Below are 19,100 nucleotides of genomic sequence, written 5' to 3' on the forward strand. Positions count from 1 at the left end.
TGTGATGAGCACTGGGTGTTATACGCATCTAATGAATCATTGAGCACTACATCAAAAACTAATGATGTACTGTATGTTGGCTAATTGAGCATAATAGTAAAAAAAATAAATAAAATGGCACCCATCTCCTCTCCCACCACTCTCAATCCCCTTGCCTGTTTTAGTTTTTTTCTTTTTTCTTTTTTTTAAAGATTTTATTTATTTATTTGAGAGAGAGAATGAGAGAGAGCACATGAGAGGGGGGAGGGTCAGAGGGAGAAGCAGACTCCCCGCTGAGCAGGGACCCCAATGCGGGACTTGATCCCGGGACTCCGGGATCATGACCTGAGCCGAAGGCAGTCGCTTAACCAACTGAGCCACCCAGGCGCCCTGTTTTAGGTTTTTTCTTAACACTGTATTACCACCCACCTGTTCCTTATCTGTCTCCCTTCGAAGATAATTTCATGAGGGCAGAGACTATTCCTTTTTCTTTTTCTTTTTGCAGATGTGTTTGCAGCACCTATCGTAGGGCCTAACTCACAGCTGTTCTATCAACGTTGAGTCAAATGAACAAACTTGAATGTCCCTCACCTCTTAGCTTCTGTGACACCACACTCTCTGGTTCTCCCATTTCCTCCTGACTATGCCTTCTCTCACTTGCACTTGACAGTCTTCATCCACCTTGGATGTTAGGGTTTTGATCTTGATCCTTTTTCCCCCCCAATCTGTATCTTGCCCTTGGGTGATCTTATCGGTTCTGGTGACTTGGCCCTCACTTACATGGTGATGTCTCCTAGGTCTTTATCTCCTGGACTTTTCTACTCAGAGGCAGATCCATATTTCCAACAGCCTAGTATATACCTCCTTCCAGAGATACTTAAACTTTATATGCTCAAAGGAAGGGCTCATTATTTTCCTTTCAGGTTTCCTCCGTATTTCTCATTCCCTGTCTCAATTAATGGCCGCCTAGCCAGTTGTCCAAGCTAAAAACTTTCTACCTTCCTCTTCATGTCCAAGTCCTGGTAAATCTACTTTAGAAGATGTCCATTTCTGTTTCTTCTGCCATACTTGAATCCAGGTGCTCATCATTTCTTGCCTGGACTATTCCAACAGTGCATTATATGGTTTCCCTGCCTCCCGCCACTCTTACCTCCAACCCAGTATATCTACATAAACTGTTGCCAGAATTCTCCTTCTAAAATGAAAATTTGGGGCTGCCTGGGTGGCTCAGTCAGCTAAGTGCCTGCTTTCGGCTCAGGTCATGATTCCAGGGTCCTGGGATCAAGTCCCACATCAGGCTCCCTGCTCAGCTCCCTGCTTCCCTCTCTGCCTGCCGCTCCCCCTGCTTGGGCTCTCTCTCTCTCTCTCTCTCTTTCTCTGACAAATAAATAAATAAAATCTTTAAAAAAATAAAATACAATGAAAATCTGATCACCATTTCCTCCTGTGAGAATCCTAGTGGATACCTATTGCCTTGGAATTAAAACCCACACTCTCTTGAGTGATCCCGAGGCCCTCATGATTGGGCCTAAGATACTTTGAATCAGTTCTGAGATCAATAACTCAGACCCAGACTCACCATTTAGTTGATGAGCCATGCTAAGGTCAGAAGACCAGGCCTTCTCACTGTAAGACGGGGAGAGGGTAGAATAGTTAACCTAGGGACCATATTGACACAATGCCATCTGGCTAAATGTCCTTTCCTTCAAAGACGTAGAACTTTTCCTGAGTAAGATCAATAAATATCTTTGTGAAGTGTGCTTACTTCATAAGTAACAGTGGCAATATTTACCATTTACTCTTTACTAGCATTATTCTAAATACTTTATATATTTTAACTAATTTAATCATGAAACATTAGGTAGATACTATGATTCCCTCATTTTACAAATGAAGAAACTGAGGCACAGAGAGGTTAAGTAACTCTCTAAAGTTCTTATAGATATAGGTGAAACGGGGATTCAAATTTAGGTAACATGACTTTAATATTAGTGAAGAAGTCAGGGGGAACTATAGGGTTTATTGAGAAGGAGTTGAAATTGGAATTTGGGGAGCCATAATCCCTCCTTCCTTTTCTAGGGCTCTCAGTGACTGGGCTGAAGAGAATGCCATGAGTAATGAAGGCAGGAAAGTACAGGAAGAAATTTTATGGGGAAGAGCTTAGTTTTCTTGAACAATAGTTTGGATGACTGAACAGAGATATGAAGGTGTGGTATGGAGACTAGAGGGTGGGAGGAGGCAGGAGGCAGGGGGCAAAGGAGAGAGACAGAGATAGAGACCGATGACTGAGAGTACTTTGTGGACTCCTGCCCTGTAAGGCACCAAGAGCCTGAAAAATCTTTGTTTGGCACAAAGATATAATTTGGTTAATTAAAACGTGGCCTTGCATTTCTCCAGTCCTGGCTTCTGCTATCCCTGCAACAAGCCACAAGCCACCATGTCTTCCAGGGTGTTTGGTTGGATGGAAGCAGGTGGATAGAGTGTAGAAGAAGGGTTGATTCTATCCCCATGGTGCATTTTGAAGGAGGAGGGACTGAGGAGAATTGGTTTTTTGAATCAATTAAACTTGGATACTGTAGAGATCAGTGGTCAAGGAGGCATCTTAGATGTTCCCAGATTCTAGAGTCAACAGTACCATACGAATTATTGCCTCAGGTTGATATCCAAGTACAAAGCAAAGACCCGCCATAAGAACATGCACATGCTTCAACCACATCAAAAGGATCACTGCTGACCCATCCGTCAGGATCTCTCCCATATCTGGGAGAAGTGTTTGTTGATGTGCTGCTCTTTCTCTCTCGAATGACCTTTGTCCCTGCCCCCCGCCTTTTCCTCCTGCTCTTATCACTCCCTTCAGTTCTTTCCCCTCTTGATGGAGGTCTTAAAGGTATCAAAGGATGTGGGGTATATTTCTACGACCATATAAAACACATTCAAGTCTGATTTTCTCACTGAACTGTGAGCTTCTTTAAGAGCACTCTTTGAATTTTATTCTTGGTATTCCCAACAAGAAGCACAGAGCACATGGTAGGTGCTTAATAAATGTTTGATGAATACATAAATGAATGAATACCTGTAAAACATGTAATGGTGCTGCAGCTGTTGCTGTTGTCACTCCTCATGCATCTTGGTGGATTTTTTCTTTTTTCTTTTTTTTTTTGCACTGGCACACTGCTCGCACTAAGAAGTAAACGATCCCCTTTCCCCTTGGGGGATTCCAAGAGTGTCATTTGTTACATGGCCCTCCTTATGGCATGCAAATAATCTTTTATCCAGTGTCCTTTCTGTTTCTTTATTCCACCAAAAAAAAAAAAAAAAAAAAAGGAACTGGCTTTGCATTAGAATTCTCTGATTGCAAATCCATACCAAAAAGACTTTAATTCTTGATAATGATGATGGAAAAGTCCACTGAGGGATTTATTTTATGCTGGCTACTGTGCTGCAGACTTTTAACACATTTTCTCACTTAACCCTTGAGAGGAATCTCCATGTGAAAAAGCATTATTTTCCATTTAAAAATGAAGATACTGAGGATAGGAGAGGCTGAGTGACTTGCCCAAGACCATCTTACTCCCAAGTGGAGAAGTTAGAATTCAAAACCAGATTTTTCTGAACCCCAGAGTCCATGTATGGAGGCGCCAGGATGAGATTCATGTTCAGCAGGCCCTTCTGACTGCTTCATGGTGGATGGGCTCTGGGGGCAACAGGGCCAGCTGAAGAGGTAAGTATGAGCACATGACTATGATTCTTGGGACAGGGGACTAGGACTTGAGCAAGGGTGACTGTGACTGTTGTGATTGGTTAGATGTTAGGAAGACTTGCTGGTGACATTCGAGGTCTTGGTTGGTTGCCTGGGCATCATTCACCAAGTGGGAGATATTAGGTAGAAAACCTGAATGGGTGAGAAGAGAATAAATTCAACTGGGGTTGTTGAGTGTTAGGTACTTAGGAGTATTTAAGCTCAGCTTCTGGTAGACATTTGTAGATATGAGTCTGAAATTCAGAGAGAATACCTTGAATCTTTTGTATCGTCGTTTGTGTCAGATGATTAGTTGATTTGAAGTTACCAAAAGTTTTCCACTTAGTGGTCAGAGGAAATCAAAGGAGTGACTCAGAGTCTCTTAGGGAAACCTTTTCCGTATTATTCTGTTAAATGCTTGGGTGAGATTTTCCCCTTTATTGCATTTTCCTACTGCCTGAAATCCTTCTGCATCCTTAAATTTATGGTATCGAATATTGCTCATTGTCAGGACACAAATACCTGATTGTGTCACCTTCTATTTCTACAGTTTGAAACTTATCTTGGTTTTCAGGTGAACCATCTACCTCTATGAGTTATCACCACTGTCTTTTTGGAAATACATGTTACAGTAACATCTATTTTTCTTCCACACCATCATCTAATTTGAACAAATTACTATTTTTCCCTTTGATTAGGCATTTGGCCCTTCAATATAGCACAAAAGAAAATGCCAAGATTAAATAAATCCTAGGAGTCCCAGTGCAGACTATCTCACCAAGGAGACAACAAAATGCTCTAAGATAAAAGGGAATACAGGATGGTCTTAAGTGATAAAAAGCATTATCTTATTGGACAAAAGAAAGAGGACATGCAAGCCAAAATGGGCTGCCTACAGATCTCCTCTCCTTTTTTTTTTTTTTTAAGATTTTTATTTATTTGAGAGAGAGAATGAGAGAGAGAAAAAGCACATGAGAGGGGGGAGGGTCAGAGGGAGAAGCAGACTCCCTGCCGATCAGGGAGCCCGATGCGGGATTCGATCCCGGGACTCCAGGATCATGACCTGAGCCGAAGGCAGTCGCTTAATCAACTGAGCCACCCAGGTGGCCAGATCTCCTCTCTTTAAAATGGGTGTCCAATATAGCTTGCTTGATGTAGTGGATGCTGCAATGAATTTTGTGTTTGTGAATGCCACCCCCAACCCATCAAATTATAAAGAGCTGGTTCCTACTAGAGAAAGTGAAAACATCATGATTATTCTTCCAGACCCTTGAATTTACCGTGTGGGGACATGCCCCAGATGCTGGCAATGAGCGATAACCCCTTGAGGCTTGCAGCAGTTTGCTGATGACGCGGAGAAGCAGGGACTTCATGGACTCCAGTCTGAGGGGACGGGCAGCAGCAACATCCAGTTTTCAGCGACTGCAGAGTGTGGTTCTGGGGCCAGAGGGCCGTACCCACTGTCCATGGGTTGGTAGTACATGTTATGGCATCTGTGTCTGGCTCTTGCGGCAGTGGTGCCTTCATCAGCCAGCTCTGTGGTATGTGATTTTGGACATTGCTTTTATCTGCAAAAACTTCCATGTCCGGTTCTCCTAGTGATTTTGTCAGCTACCCAGTATCCCTTTATTAAATCTACTTTCTGCTAACATTAGCCAGGGCTGTTGTCTGTTGCTTGCAACTGATGGATGCCTCCCCATTCCATATGATATACTACATCTTAAGAATTCCCAACACTTGTCCTCCTACAGCTTCTCCCGTGGAGTGTCTTTAAAATGCATTTCACTTTGCCTTGCATTACAGTTACTTGGGTTGTTCTTTTTTTTCTTTTAAGAAATCAGATTTTTGAGAGTAGAGATTGTGTCTTATCATCTGTGTATTCTTCTGTTAATGCCCCATTCCACATGCCTTGCACATGGTGAAGATTATTTATAAAATTGCTTAAGTAGCTGTAAATAAACCATACCTTTATGGATGCAGGGAAATAACATGGGCTCAGCCCATATGTAAGAACAGACTGTGGAATGCTGAGAAACACTAGTGAGGATGGTTCAAGGGTGCCCTCTCATAGTCAAGAGTTAGGCGGTGAGAAGCCCCCTCTGAGGCTTTGCCTGTAAACAGGCTCAGGCCACTGGTCGGTAATAGCCAGAGTAATGGCAGTAATCCCTTCTCTAAGAATTTCCTTCAGAGTCTACTCACTGAGCAATAATAGTCTGCATCGCAAAGCCTACTGGGTCCTCTGGTGAGTTATTGCAGTGGACCTAATGCTATCCTTCTTTTCAGCAGAGTGGGTAGAATCTCCTATCCCTGTTAGAGAAAGAAAAAAGTAGTCCACAGAATCAGCAGCATGTGCTCTATATTGTTGTTTTTATTTCTCAGGATCTCACTTTTGTTCTATGGGTACAAAAGAAAAAGCTGTTCAAGGTTTGCATTTATTTCTCATACACACACAACTACCAAACTAATATTTTCATAATGCTTGTTGGACACATGCATAATATGGAACCTGAAGTCACATTTCATTGCTATTTGGCATGAGTCTTGTGTGCAAAGTTTTAATACGTTGGGCTCATCAAACCTGAAGTTGATCATAGACCTAGCTCATCTGAGCATGAACACGAATTGAACTCCTTTCTCCTTTACCCCATTTCTTTGAAGCTAATTATTGCCATTATTACATATTTGTTTTGCAATTTCAGTTTGGCCTGGGTCCCTTCCTTATGGAATGGACTTACAGAGGCATGTTGCCAAAGAGTATCATACAGCATACTTGTCCTATACGCTAAAGAAAATAAATAAATACCATTTCTGTTTTGTTCCTAAGGCAGCAAAATCACTTAATACACATAAAAATGTGTATTTTAAAGCTTTCTGTTTGTTTTTATTGAAGTATAGTTGACACACAATGTTACATTAGTTTTGGGTGTACAACAAAGTGATTCCACAAGTCTATACGTTGTGTTCTGCTCACCACAAGTGTGGCTGCCATCTGTCACCATACAATGCCGTTACAGTACCATTGACTACATTCTCTGTGCTGTATCTTTCATCCCTGTGACATATTTATTCCATAACTGGAAACCTGTACCTCCCACTCTTCTTCACCCATTTTGCCTCTCCCCCTGCCCACACTTCCCCTCTGGCAACCATCAGTTTGTTCTCTGTATTTATGAATCCATTTCTGCCTTTTGTTTGTTTGTTTTGGATTCTGCATACGAGTGAAATCATACAGTATTTGTCTTTTTCTGACTTATTTCACTTAGCATAATACCCTCTAGGTCCATCCATGTTGTCACAAATGGCAAGATCTCATTCTTTTCATGGCTCAGTAATGTTCTATTGTGTGTGTACCTGTGTGTATAATCACATCTTTATCCATTCACCTACTGATGGACATTTGGAAATACCATTTCTTTTTATAGAGAGAGGTCTTGCAAAGGAGTCTCAGAGTAGAATAACTTCTAAGCCCCCACATTCACATTTATCCTAAAAAAACCCTGTAAAACCTGTTCTAGGGGTGCCAGGGTGGCTCAGTCAGTTAAGCATCTGCCTTCAACTCAGGTAATGATCTCAGGGTCCTGGGACTGAGCACCATGCAGGGCTCCCTACTCAGCGGGGATTCTGCTTCTCCCTCTCTCTCTGCCCCTCCCCCTGTTCGAGCTCTCTCTCTCTCTCTCTCTCTCTCAATAAATAAAATCTTTAAAAATACTACAAAGAAAAGGCCATTCTTTAGGCCTTCTAAAAATATATCCATTGGAATTCAAAAGGAACCAAAACACTAACATCAAACCATATAATGCATCTGAGCATATAATAAATCTAGAAAAAGTTAAGTCATAAATTACTTTTTAAAATGTATAAATTTATCAATTATTTTAATTACCTCCTATGCCATTAAAACATTATCTCATAGACTAATAGATTTTGTCAACTTAGGTGTTAGTTTTCTGTAGATCATAAACATATGACTCAAAATGGACTCATGGCATTTTAGACTTGGAAGAGGTCTTTGATATTCAACAGTCTCATTTTCTACCTAAGAAGGAAACACCATTGCACAAGGTCTCACAATACTTGGGGGTTTCAAGCCCAAGAAGGCATGTATTTTAAGTAGCAGGAGGACTAACTGGAAAAGAGTTTGCTCTTCTCTGACTGTAAGATTCTATTAATTTAGAGGACATACACAAGGACAAAAATCTAGTCTACAAGGAAACAGTATGTAGAAACAGACAATATTAGACTGTTTTTCAAAATAATTTTTTTAAAGATTTTATTTATTTGACAGAGAGAGACACAGTGAGAGTAGGAACACAAGCAGGGGGAGTGGGTGAGGGAGAAGCAGGCCTCCTGTGGAGCAGGGAGCCTAATGCGGGGCTTGATCCCAGGACCCTGGGATCATGACCTGAGCCGAAGGCAGATGCTTAATGACTGAGCCACCCAGGCGCCCCTCAAAATAATTCTTATAAAATTCATATATATGGGAATAAATGAGCTCACAAAACTGAATTTCATAGGTAACAGACACTTCGAGTTAAGAGTTTATAATAAACATATGTTATTATAAACTCTTAGGTGTTGATTAATCTTGTCATTCAGGTCTCAGGTCAAATGTCAACTCTACAGAGAGGTCTTCCCTAATCATCCTAACTAAAGAGCCCCTCCCCCAGCCACTCTCTTACCCTTCTTTATTTTCTTCATAGTTTATATCAGAAATTTATGACTCACTTTTTTTTCTAAGTTGGCTCCATGTCCAGCGTGGAACCCAATGTGGGATTTGAACTCACAACCCTGAGAGTAAGACCCGAGCTGAGATCAAGAGCTGGATGCTTAACCAATTGAGCTACCCAGGTGTCCCAACTAACTTATTTTGTATTGTCCTGGTCTCTCACACTAGAATGTAAATTTCATAAAGATATATGATATCCTCTTTAATATTGTATCTCTGTGTACTAGAACTGTAGTTCTAGGGCATGTAGATCTCTCAGTAAAAACACATTTGTTTGATTGAATGACTAAATCAAATCTTTGATAAGGAAATTTAATTTTATTCTGAGTGCATAATAAGGTCAAAGAATTTTGCCGCAGAGTAAGATGACCAGATTTACATGTTAGAGAGACACTCTGGCAGCATTGTGTGCTTACCATTAGCAACCAGGAAATTAAGTTTACTTTTGGACTTAAATTGAGAATACTAGCAAATGTCATTTGGGGCAAAGAAAACCATGAGACTTGAAGAAATTAGAGATCAGAAGACTAATAGAAAGAAAGAAGGAAAAGAGAGAGAGAGAGAAAGAACAAAAAAACATAACAGGAAAGGTTTGTGAAAACAAATGCCTAGGAAAATTAATTCCAGACAACCAAACAGGTACATCTCAATGAGAGGCAGCAAAGCTTAGATAGATTAAAAGAATTCCCTGGCAGGAGCTTGAGGTTATGAAATGTTCTACCTCTAGAAATTAATTTCAGCCCTTACAATGTTATTTTCAGAGCTGCTTTACCGTCTTTTCCCTCCTAAAGTTTTCTTGCAGTTTTGTGCTGATACATGGACTCAATGATCCAGGAAGTTGCCTGTGTCTTGGGAACTCTATTTAGCCTCACAGGTCATATGTAAGCACCAAGCAGCTGCTGGTAGGATTGGGGGTGGGCGTGGGGGTAGCGCCTGTGATCTGAGCTGACTTCTGTGTATTTCAATACAACTGTGGTGGCTGTCAACCACAGCAAAGAGAAACAGGGCCTCTTAGAATGCTGGATTCAATTTGAAAATCTCAGGTGGTGAAGAGGTCACATAATTAACTCTGAGTTAATAGAAGGAGAACAGTGTCATGAATCACGCCAAACAGTAGATCATTTTAAAATTGCATATAAAACTGGGCTTTGGAATGCACTGTATGACTTTTTGGCAAAGGATTTACATCTTATTTGCTTTGCTTAAGCTAATAGTTAAATTAGTTTTTATCCTGTCAAGTGAATTGGATGGAAGGAGAGTAGGAGAAAAGGAAAGGAAGGTGCAGGAAGAGATCGGCAGTCTGGAAGCAGGCTGGCTAGCTGAGAAGTTCAGGCCGGCTCAAAGATTTGCCGGGTGAACCTACACGGTGCAAAGCCTGTAGGTGCACAGTGAGAAACGAACCACGTAATCAACCGATATAATCAAAAGCACCAAGCCTGACAAAATCAGCCTCGTTTTTGAATGTGTGTTGAATAAATGAAAATAATTTTTCTCTGATTTTGAAGCAATGACTCCTTAGTTCATTGGAAATCTTCAAATGGCCTATTCAGTGCTGTTTACTTTTCATCAGGCACTGTCTTGGTATGAAGGCACGGAGATCCTCTTCCTTCTTTTTTCATAGACCCACCCCTGGAAGAGTAGAAAAAAATTTTAGGTCATAAAACCAGCTGTTGCAACCAGAGCTTAGTAATACATCAGTTTGAACTCAGGTGCCAATGCTATTTTTGAAAAGCAATATGTGATTGGCTTTTAGGTGTATGTTTTTAAGAGACTGGAGAATGAGTTACATTAGTCTGGGGTCTCCAGCTCTTGAATGTTTGGCTGCTTTTGCCACGTGTCCGTACAACAGGCGCACACCTGCTGATCGCCGATGGAACTGGAAGCCTGATCTCGGCATATCCGCTAATTCTTAGGGTCAGGGCTACTCTCACCTGGCCTAATCCCAGGAGGGTGTGATGGCCAACTCTCAGGACAGCCTGGGGCAGTAGGACACTCAGTCAGCCCACACTGCTACTCTCGTACCAGTTGGGACCCACTTGAGGATGTGATCCAGATCTCAGAGCCTCGGCGGCCGTCGGAACAACACCCATCGGCAGGTCACTACACGCCCTGCCTGCGGCGGCGAGACACTTGAAGCCTTAATTTCTTCACTGGTGGGGATTTTGCATTCTCTTTCCCACTGGATCTCAGCAGGACCACGACGTTAAAGCTTGCTCGCGTTTGTCTCCAGATGGTGTGAATCTGTAACTCCGTGTAAATAGACTAATCTGGAAGAGAATCTGTTTTGCATCCCCATCATCAGACTACATAGGCATCTGTTCTGAGATACTCTGTTTCTACTCTCTCATATACACCTATACATAAGTACACAAACTCTCTGTGTCATGGCTGTAGAGCATGATACAAATAGGGCAAAGATACACAAGGAACAATTCTGACCAGACACCGCCCTAGGCATCTCTATGATGTTCCTAAAATTGTGATCTAGCAGGCATAGCAATAGAAATTTTAAAGAAGTCAATTAAGAACACTTATGGTCATCGATTATTCTCATTTGTTGCTTTCCAACTGCTAACATAGTATAGAAAGAAAACCAAAGCCCAGGCTGCTCTGTGACATTTGTCAATGTTCTCTTATGGCAAAGGAAGCTGGTGGTGTCCCTCATTGCTAATAAAACCTGGGCTGTGTATATATTGGTAATTGCATCTGGCTACATGTAACAGACATTTGACTTCAGTGGTTTAACGGAACAGGGTTTTAATTTCCGTAAAGTACGGAAGTTTGGAGGTAGATACTCTAGTGCTATAGGGTAACTCCATGATGTTATCAAGGACCCAAGAGTCATCTACTTTGCAGCTTTGACATCCTACTGTTAGCTTTTACCCTTTTGCCCACAAGATAGCCTTTTCTCCTCTGGGCATCACATCCAATTCCAGGAAGGAACAGGGGGTAGGGTGGGATAAAGGAAGGTAGATAAAGGGAAAAATAGATATGTTAGATGACTCTGTTCCTTGTCATCAGGAAAATAATAATTTTCCTAAAATCTTAACAGAGTGGATTTCTACCTCCATATATTTGGTCAGAAAAGGACCAAATAGCCACCTTAGCAGCAAGGGGAATTGGGAAACTTGTATTTTTTTTTTTTCTGTCCTAAACAAATTCAGAGTCCTATTGGTAAGAAATATAGGGAAGATTTAATTGGTAAGGATATTGGTTGGACAACTTGTGTTTGCCTCAAGCTATAACACATGGGATACAATTTTTTTCCAAATTTGTTAGAATTTGTTGATACTTGAAATGATTCATCAGAGAGGTTGCTCCAAGCTTCTAATATATGAAGCAGACAGATGACCAGATTCCAACAAACTTTTGTTGGGCCAGTGATGGTGTGGCAATTAGGCCTAGATCTCAAGGGCCTTATTCATTTTTCTTCCTTTTTAGGCTGTCAGCTCTGGTGAGTGGGGGAGAACAGTGCAGGAGCAGAGAGTATATGCTTTCTTCTGCACTGTTCCCCCCCACCCCAGCATCTAGTGCATCAAATATATTAAATGCTTAAAAAAGCAAGTTTAATGATGAGTGAATGCATGAAGAAGAGTCAGTAGATCCAGGATCTGGCATCATTGCCAATGGGCTATAGGCTCTTGAGCACGTGACTTGACCATTCCATGTCTGCTTTCCCCCATCTCTGATATGAGACATTACCTGTGCAAATGTGCCTCATGGGCCTGTGGAGAAGATCAAATAAGATAACACATGGCAAATTATTGCTTAAGCAATGTAAGTATCCAGACTCCACAAGGGGCTTTCAGTTCCATTGTCTCTCTTGCCTACTTTTCTTCATCGCCCAGACCCACCCCGGGCCTGTGGTCGAGTGACAGGCGGCACCATTCATCCACTTCTGATAGATTAAGAAACTAAGGCCAGGATGGCTTGTAATTGGTCTACGCCTAAATAAATTAAAAGAGGTAGAGCTTGATGTTTTAGGCTTGGAAAAAAATAGTATTCAATAAGCCTTCCTTATTTACAACCTTTTTTTTTTTTCCAAAAAGGATTTAATTTGGTTACTCTGAGAAACACATACATTCAATAGCTTACAGATAGCTTAGGTATCAGTTAGCCTACTGAGGAAAAGACTTGAAAGCCCTCACGGAGAGTTTCAAGAATATAAGAGACCTAAGGATATAGAACAAAAGGAGTTGAATGAAGCCCAATAAAATTAGGCTAAGTATTGTTAAATAGTAAGGAGTTTAAAACTCTAAAATGGGTTAATAAAGTTAATTTCTCTAAGAGTTTTTAAAAATAAAATAGATTCTTATCTGTGGGAGGTAGTTTAAGTGCAAAACACTCAGAACAAACCATGTGGTCTGCCTTCTTAAGTGTGCCTTTGAGCCTTCTAATCTCTAAACTCTTAGAATTCATTATCACTTCTGCTTATTTACTTCAAAATAACAACTGACACTTTGCAATTTACAAAATGCTTTCACACATAGCCTCTCATTTAATTCTCACAACAACCTTCTAATATATTATGCACATTTTCCAGAAGGAAGTAACAAAACTCAAATTTGAACCAATTTCTTCTTGATCTATATGTGATGCTCTTTTCTGAACATCATCTACCTCTACTCTCCATGTGGTCATGCTGTGGCTGGAGAACTGATGAATTCGCTGACTTCTGCTTCAAACCTGGCTTCTCTTCTAGTCCTCATCTTGGTTGATAGAACCAGTTGCCTGAGTCAGACTGGAATAGACTATTTACTTTCTTTCTCTCCCAGTTCTGTTCAATCAAGTCCCGTCGATTTTAGCTTCTAAATATATCTCAAAACTGGCCTTTTCTCCACCCCACCCAGTGCTTTTTTAGTTCTAAGTGTTCACCACCATTTATCTGAATTATGAAAACATTTTCTTAGATTTTTCTCCTTTCAGCATTGCTTCCTTAACTCCAATCTGGGCCAGAGTGAAGAGCCTTATATAGGAGAGTAAGGTGGGGAGATTCCCATGGAAATGTCTTGCCTAGAGCCCTTCAAAAGCTCCCCGTTCCTTACTGCAGTACTTCCTAGATTTTATCATTTGCATAGCCCTTCATATTGTTGCCATAATCTTAACCACTGAAAGTGATATTCAGCGTACTGTTGAAAAGAATACATCGCTACCCATGATATTCAATAAAGCAGAATCCCTATGACTAACCCATACCGTGTGCTCTTTCCAACCTTCCACAGAGTTATGAGAAAAGTTTTGGTTGTTCACGCTCTGCAACATTCCTGCTAGAACACGGGGCCTGAATTTACTGGGTCCAGGTAGGTTGGCTCACCAGAACAATAACTATTTCAGTCTGTCCAAGGTAATAATATCCATGAAATCATGAGTTTGATATGCCAGTTATGTTTTCTCCAATATACATTAAAATACACATAGAACCAGTAAAATAAAATTTAAAAAGTTTGTGTATTATCTAAAAGCATCTTGTCATACCAGTGGTAAACCTAATCTATTTTTGGAAGCTTCTTTGTATGAAATAAATGACTCTTTATGATTTGGCCTCTATTTCACTTCGTAGACTTTCACATGTAGGGTTATTATAAGGTGGTCATATAATTTATCACCCAAACCAGGATACTTTTGAGTGTGAAGTGATATTCACACTTAACTTAGTTGGAACACCAGGTATAAAATTATACCATCTCAGGAAAATCTGGGCCTATGGTCACCCCATTCATCTGCTCATTCCATAATTTCCACTTTATACCTTGAGTGATACTCAGGTATTTTCAGGGTTTTGTACTCACAATATGATTTCAATCCTCTGAGTTTTTGTCCTTTAGCCTGGATACCCTTTCTTAGATTTCTTCTGATACCGAACTTCTAGGCATTGGCTTCTCCAGGGAATCTTTCTGGCTCCAGATTGGACCAAACGACGGCTGCCTGTACTTCCTGAAAATTCTAAACAAATCTTTATCTCATTTGCACGTTAAAGTGCTCTCCAGGGAAGGTACCAGGTCTTACTGATTTTGTTCCCTGCAGCACATACACACGGGGTCAAGGCATACATAGATGATGCATTTGACTCCTTATTGACCAGCCCAGTGTAGATCTGTTCTGCTCTCTGTAGGTAACACCAAAGTTAACTCTAGCCTGTCTGATGATGCTGACACCACTGAAAGTATTGCTCTGGAGACAATTGCTGTCTCCGCTCTCTTTTCAATATTTACCTTCGCCTTTGGTGCAGAACAAGAGTGTCTCAGTGCTTAAGAAATGGCTTAGGGGTTAGACAGAACTGGTTTAGCACTCCTGCTCTGCACTTACTACCTTTGTGACCTTAGGCAAATTCCTCAACCTTCCCAAACCTCAGTTTCCTTGTCTGTAAAATCTGAATGATAATAAAACCCTCTTCATGGGAATGTTATGATGATTCAGGGCCAGGATGCATCTAAGGGGATGACTGCGGTGTCTGGTGCACAGTACGTGCTCAATAAAAGTTTCAGAAAAGAGCCATGGGTGGATGTGGTGAGATTATAAAGAAAGTAGTATCTTTCTTCTGCTGGTTCATTAGGGAAGCTTGGATTTTCGAGGCCGCTTGCTTTGAATAAAAATCCAGGCATAAAGTAAAAGGCTTTGAAGAAGCATAGAATGAGCACCAAGAATGAAGATCTTACTTTAGGCAGCATATATTTCCTGATGTATAAAAATGAAGGTTTTGAAAACATTAATGTTTTTCTCCCACACTATAGTGCTGAGATTATCAGCTGCCGCAGGTCTTTTGGAGCTCTTGATGCCACATCTTCGGTGCACTAGAGAAAGTAGATTTTAAGTCCCTAACGCCATCTTCTCCAGCCCCATGAACAACCTGGTTAATTAATCAATCATGCAATAATTAATTGGTTAACCAGAGTTATTGTATGCCTATTACACAACAGATGCTTGTCTATGCTCCCATTGTGTGTTAGACATTGCAACATGTACCGAGGATAAAATGATGATAAAGTAAGTATCTGACCTTGGGGGTTAAGTGAGTCAGACAAAGCTGAAATTGCATAAGCTCCATCAATGTAGCAGGCAGTCCCTGAAGCTGTGCCCAGGTGCTAAGGGAGCATAGAAGGGTGGTACCTAACATCCCCTGGAGGGGTGATGGCATGTCAGTAAAGGCTTCTGTTATGTTTCTGGAAGTTTATCTTCATGGGGATAACTTGACATGCATGATCTAATTATGCAAGGATGAGCAAGAGCTTTTTTCACTGGGTCCTTTGACCTCACGTTTTAAAGAGGCTGGGTAATTCCTGTGCGTGCCTTTGGGGACTCAGGCCTGTGTCTCTGCAACACACTCCCCTTCACTCCTCGATCCTCAGTGCTGGGAACAGAGATAATTGGGTACAGCAGGCAGGGGGGTAATTTAATTAGGCGATTTCTGCAATGCTAGAAAAAAAAAAAACCCAGGTAGGAACCAATGGAGAGGAAGAAATCTGAGCTTAAGAGGCAACAAGAGGGAGAAAGAGGTAAGTTCTGATCAAGACTTTAGCCTGGCTGAACTGATGTTGGTCAATAGTATTGAGAATTAAGGAATCATAGAGGAAGAGGAGAAAGCTACAGTGGGAGCCTTATGCTATTTTTTTAATGATAGAATTTCTAACAAGAACTAATCTTTCTGACCGCAAATGGCAATTGCCTTTTCTTCAGGCTCCAAACAAAATGAATAATGTCAAACATGTCCTAATACTACCTCAACACACTTGGTACAGAGTAAATTTAAACAATGATTAGGGAGACAGTAAAATTCCAGTCTGTGTACAGCTCCAGTCGAGCTCTGTCAATAGTTAGCTAATGATTCCCAACAATTCATCAGTCATTTTTTTATGTCTCTATAGACACATGTTTGAAAAATGACAGAGATTAAAACTACTAACTAATGTTTGGCATGCTATCTTTGACCAGCTTGGTGGGCTGTGCATCCTTGAAATGTTCTTTTAACAATCCCAGTGTTGGTGACTTAAAATAAACCTTGTCACACTGGCATCCAGTGCAAAGGTCATGTCTAATAAAACAGTTCCAGTTTGGAATAATTTAGTAAAATGTCTGAACTGTGGGCTCTTTAAAAGCAATTATAAACATCACTCTGTGGTGTCAGAAATTATTTCAGTTAACGTGTTGCTGGACAGCTGTCCTGCCCTAACACAGAAATAAAAATTTATTTATAACTATTAAATCTAAGTATTGGAATAAGCATTTAGGTGATCACAAAGTTTGTATGGAGATAGGTGCTTCCAAAGTGTGTTTAAGAGCTTTGTTCTAGGACGTAGCCAAAATCCTCTTCAAAATCTTATTTTTATACAGTTCATTTTTCTGGAAACGTACCACTTTCATTTCTATTAGTGAAAAATTAAATTGCAAGCCATTTTCCATTTAATTTTGTTGATTTCATTTTCAACAAATGCTTATTGAGGATCTGCTTTACCTTCAGCACTCTCCTAGGTCTAAAGAGATACAGCATGAACTGTATGACCCAAGTCTCTGACCTCATGGAGCTTTCATTCATTTTGGTGTGTGGGGATGGTGAGACAGAGAATTTATTGTAACAGCACATTTTTATATCAGTAGATCTTACAAACACACCAGGTAGGGATTTGGAATAGAGAGTACCTAGGGGAGTAGGAGCTACTTTAGATAGAGTATTGGGGAAGATATCTCTGAGTTCATGTTTTTGATCTAAGATCTCAGTGATGACAGGAAGACAGTCAAACTAATATGTGGGAGGAAGAGGACTCCAGGCAGAGGGGAGAGCATGTGCAAAGACCTTGAGACATGATTGAGAATGATGTGTTCAAGGAACAGAAAGTAGGCCTGTGTGGCTAGAATATATTAAGTGAGCGAGAGGGAGGAGATGAGGTCAGCAGGAGATAAAGCCTTCCTTAATCCTTTACCATGGAAAGACAGAAGTGGGTGATGTGATTTACTATAAGCGTTGAGATCACCATGGCTGCAGTGTGGAGTATGCAATTTGGGGGACAAAAGGGAAGGAGGGAAACAAGTAGGAGATGATACATTAGTCTACGTAAGACTAACTGAAGCTTTCGATGTTGGAAATAGTGACGAGTGGTTGGGTTGGGATTTATGTTGACAGGTACAGTACTTGCTGAAGGGCTGAATGAAGGATATGTTGGAAAAAGAAAAATTATAGATGGCAATTTTGGGGTTTTTGTTTGAAAAACTCCCTGAATGGTGGTGCCATTTACTGAGTTGGGAAACACTGGGAAAAGTTTGGGAGATAAAAATCAAGAGATTAAAGACATATTAAATTTGAGGTAGTTTTTTAGACATCAGATGTCCCATAGGTAGTCATAAATGTTATGTCTTTAGCTCATAGAAGGGTCAGGACTGGAGATGTAGATTGGGAAATAATGGGAAGAGTGAAGGTGGGGAGTTACTAGACCCATCATTCCTGTAGGGTCAGAGGAGTGTTAAACTGGGAAGTCCTGAATAAGAGAGTTGGAAGGGTAGAAATATTCAGAAGGTAGGATGGATTGAGAAGTTGTGTTTGTTATTAGTGAAAATGATGCCTAAGTTAGGACAATGGGAAGGAGGTGTTCAAGTAGAGGGTGGAGAATGATATGTCAGGGAATAGTGGTTGGTCCTCCCTGGGGATGTCAAAGTCACTTAGAATGACTACAGGAATAGAGGGGGAGATAAAGTCAGAGGCTCAGATACTATAGTTGCCATAATTGAGGAGCAGGGACCTCGATGTTGACAGATGGCAGCAACCAAGAAGGATGGTGGGTACCAAATTTTGATGACTTGCATGCTAAAGGGTCTGGCAGAAGGGAAGGTAATGGGTTTGGGAGCAGCAAGGTGAAGCAAGCAGGATACACCCTACCCCTACGCCTGAGATATAGGTTGCAGGGAGATTGGCAGGGTTGGGAAATCATCTTCGGGAGTGTTGATAGGAAAGCAAAATCTTCAAGGGAAATCCTATTCCAAGTCACAGCATCAGAATCCTCTGGGGGAGCTTTTAAAAACATAGACTTCTGGGTTCCATCCCCAGAGTTCTTGTTTCTGTAGTTCTGGAGTAGGGCCTGAGAGTCTACATTTGTAACAAGTTCCCAGATGATGTTGATGCTACCAGTCCACAGACCACACTCTGAGCACCTCTGAGTTAGAGGCAGAGAGCAAAGCACAGTTTCAGAGAAGAGGTTGAGGGTATGGTGAGATCGCCGATAACAGACTGAACCCCAGATGACATGGAAGCTTTGGGAGAACAGACAGGATGTGGTGATAAGTTAAAATGATCAGCTTGGCTATCTGATGGTGCCTGAAGAAAGCAGAGATGTGAGCTCTTTTGGATTAGTCCTTGTTGTCTATGGGAGGACAGTGATCAGTGAAAGCTTCATGGTTGGGGTCAACAGGCAACTCCTTACTTCTCTCACTTAGGATGGCGTGTAGACCTGGAGGATCTCTGTCTCCATCTCCATCTCTTTGTCTCTCTAAGATTTCAGGTATGTTAGTTTCATTTCCAGAAGGGCTCTCCCTTTATGCCCACCAATTGGCAGCCCCAAGCTTACATCTTAGCACTCAGAAAACCCAGTGAAAAGAAATCTTCTTTCCCAATAGTTCCTCATAAATTGGGGCATCATACCAATCCTGGTACTGATCATGGTGGCCAGTGGG

Source organism: Mirounga leonina, unplaced genomic scaffold (genome assembly GCF_011800145.1).
Source record: "Mirounga leonina isolate KUSES-001 unplaced genomic scaffold, KU_Mleo_1.0 Mir_173, whole genome shotgun sequence".
NCBI lineage: Eukaryota > Metazoa > Chordata > Mammalia > Carnivora > Phocidae > Mirounga > Mirounga leonina.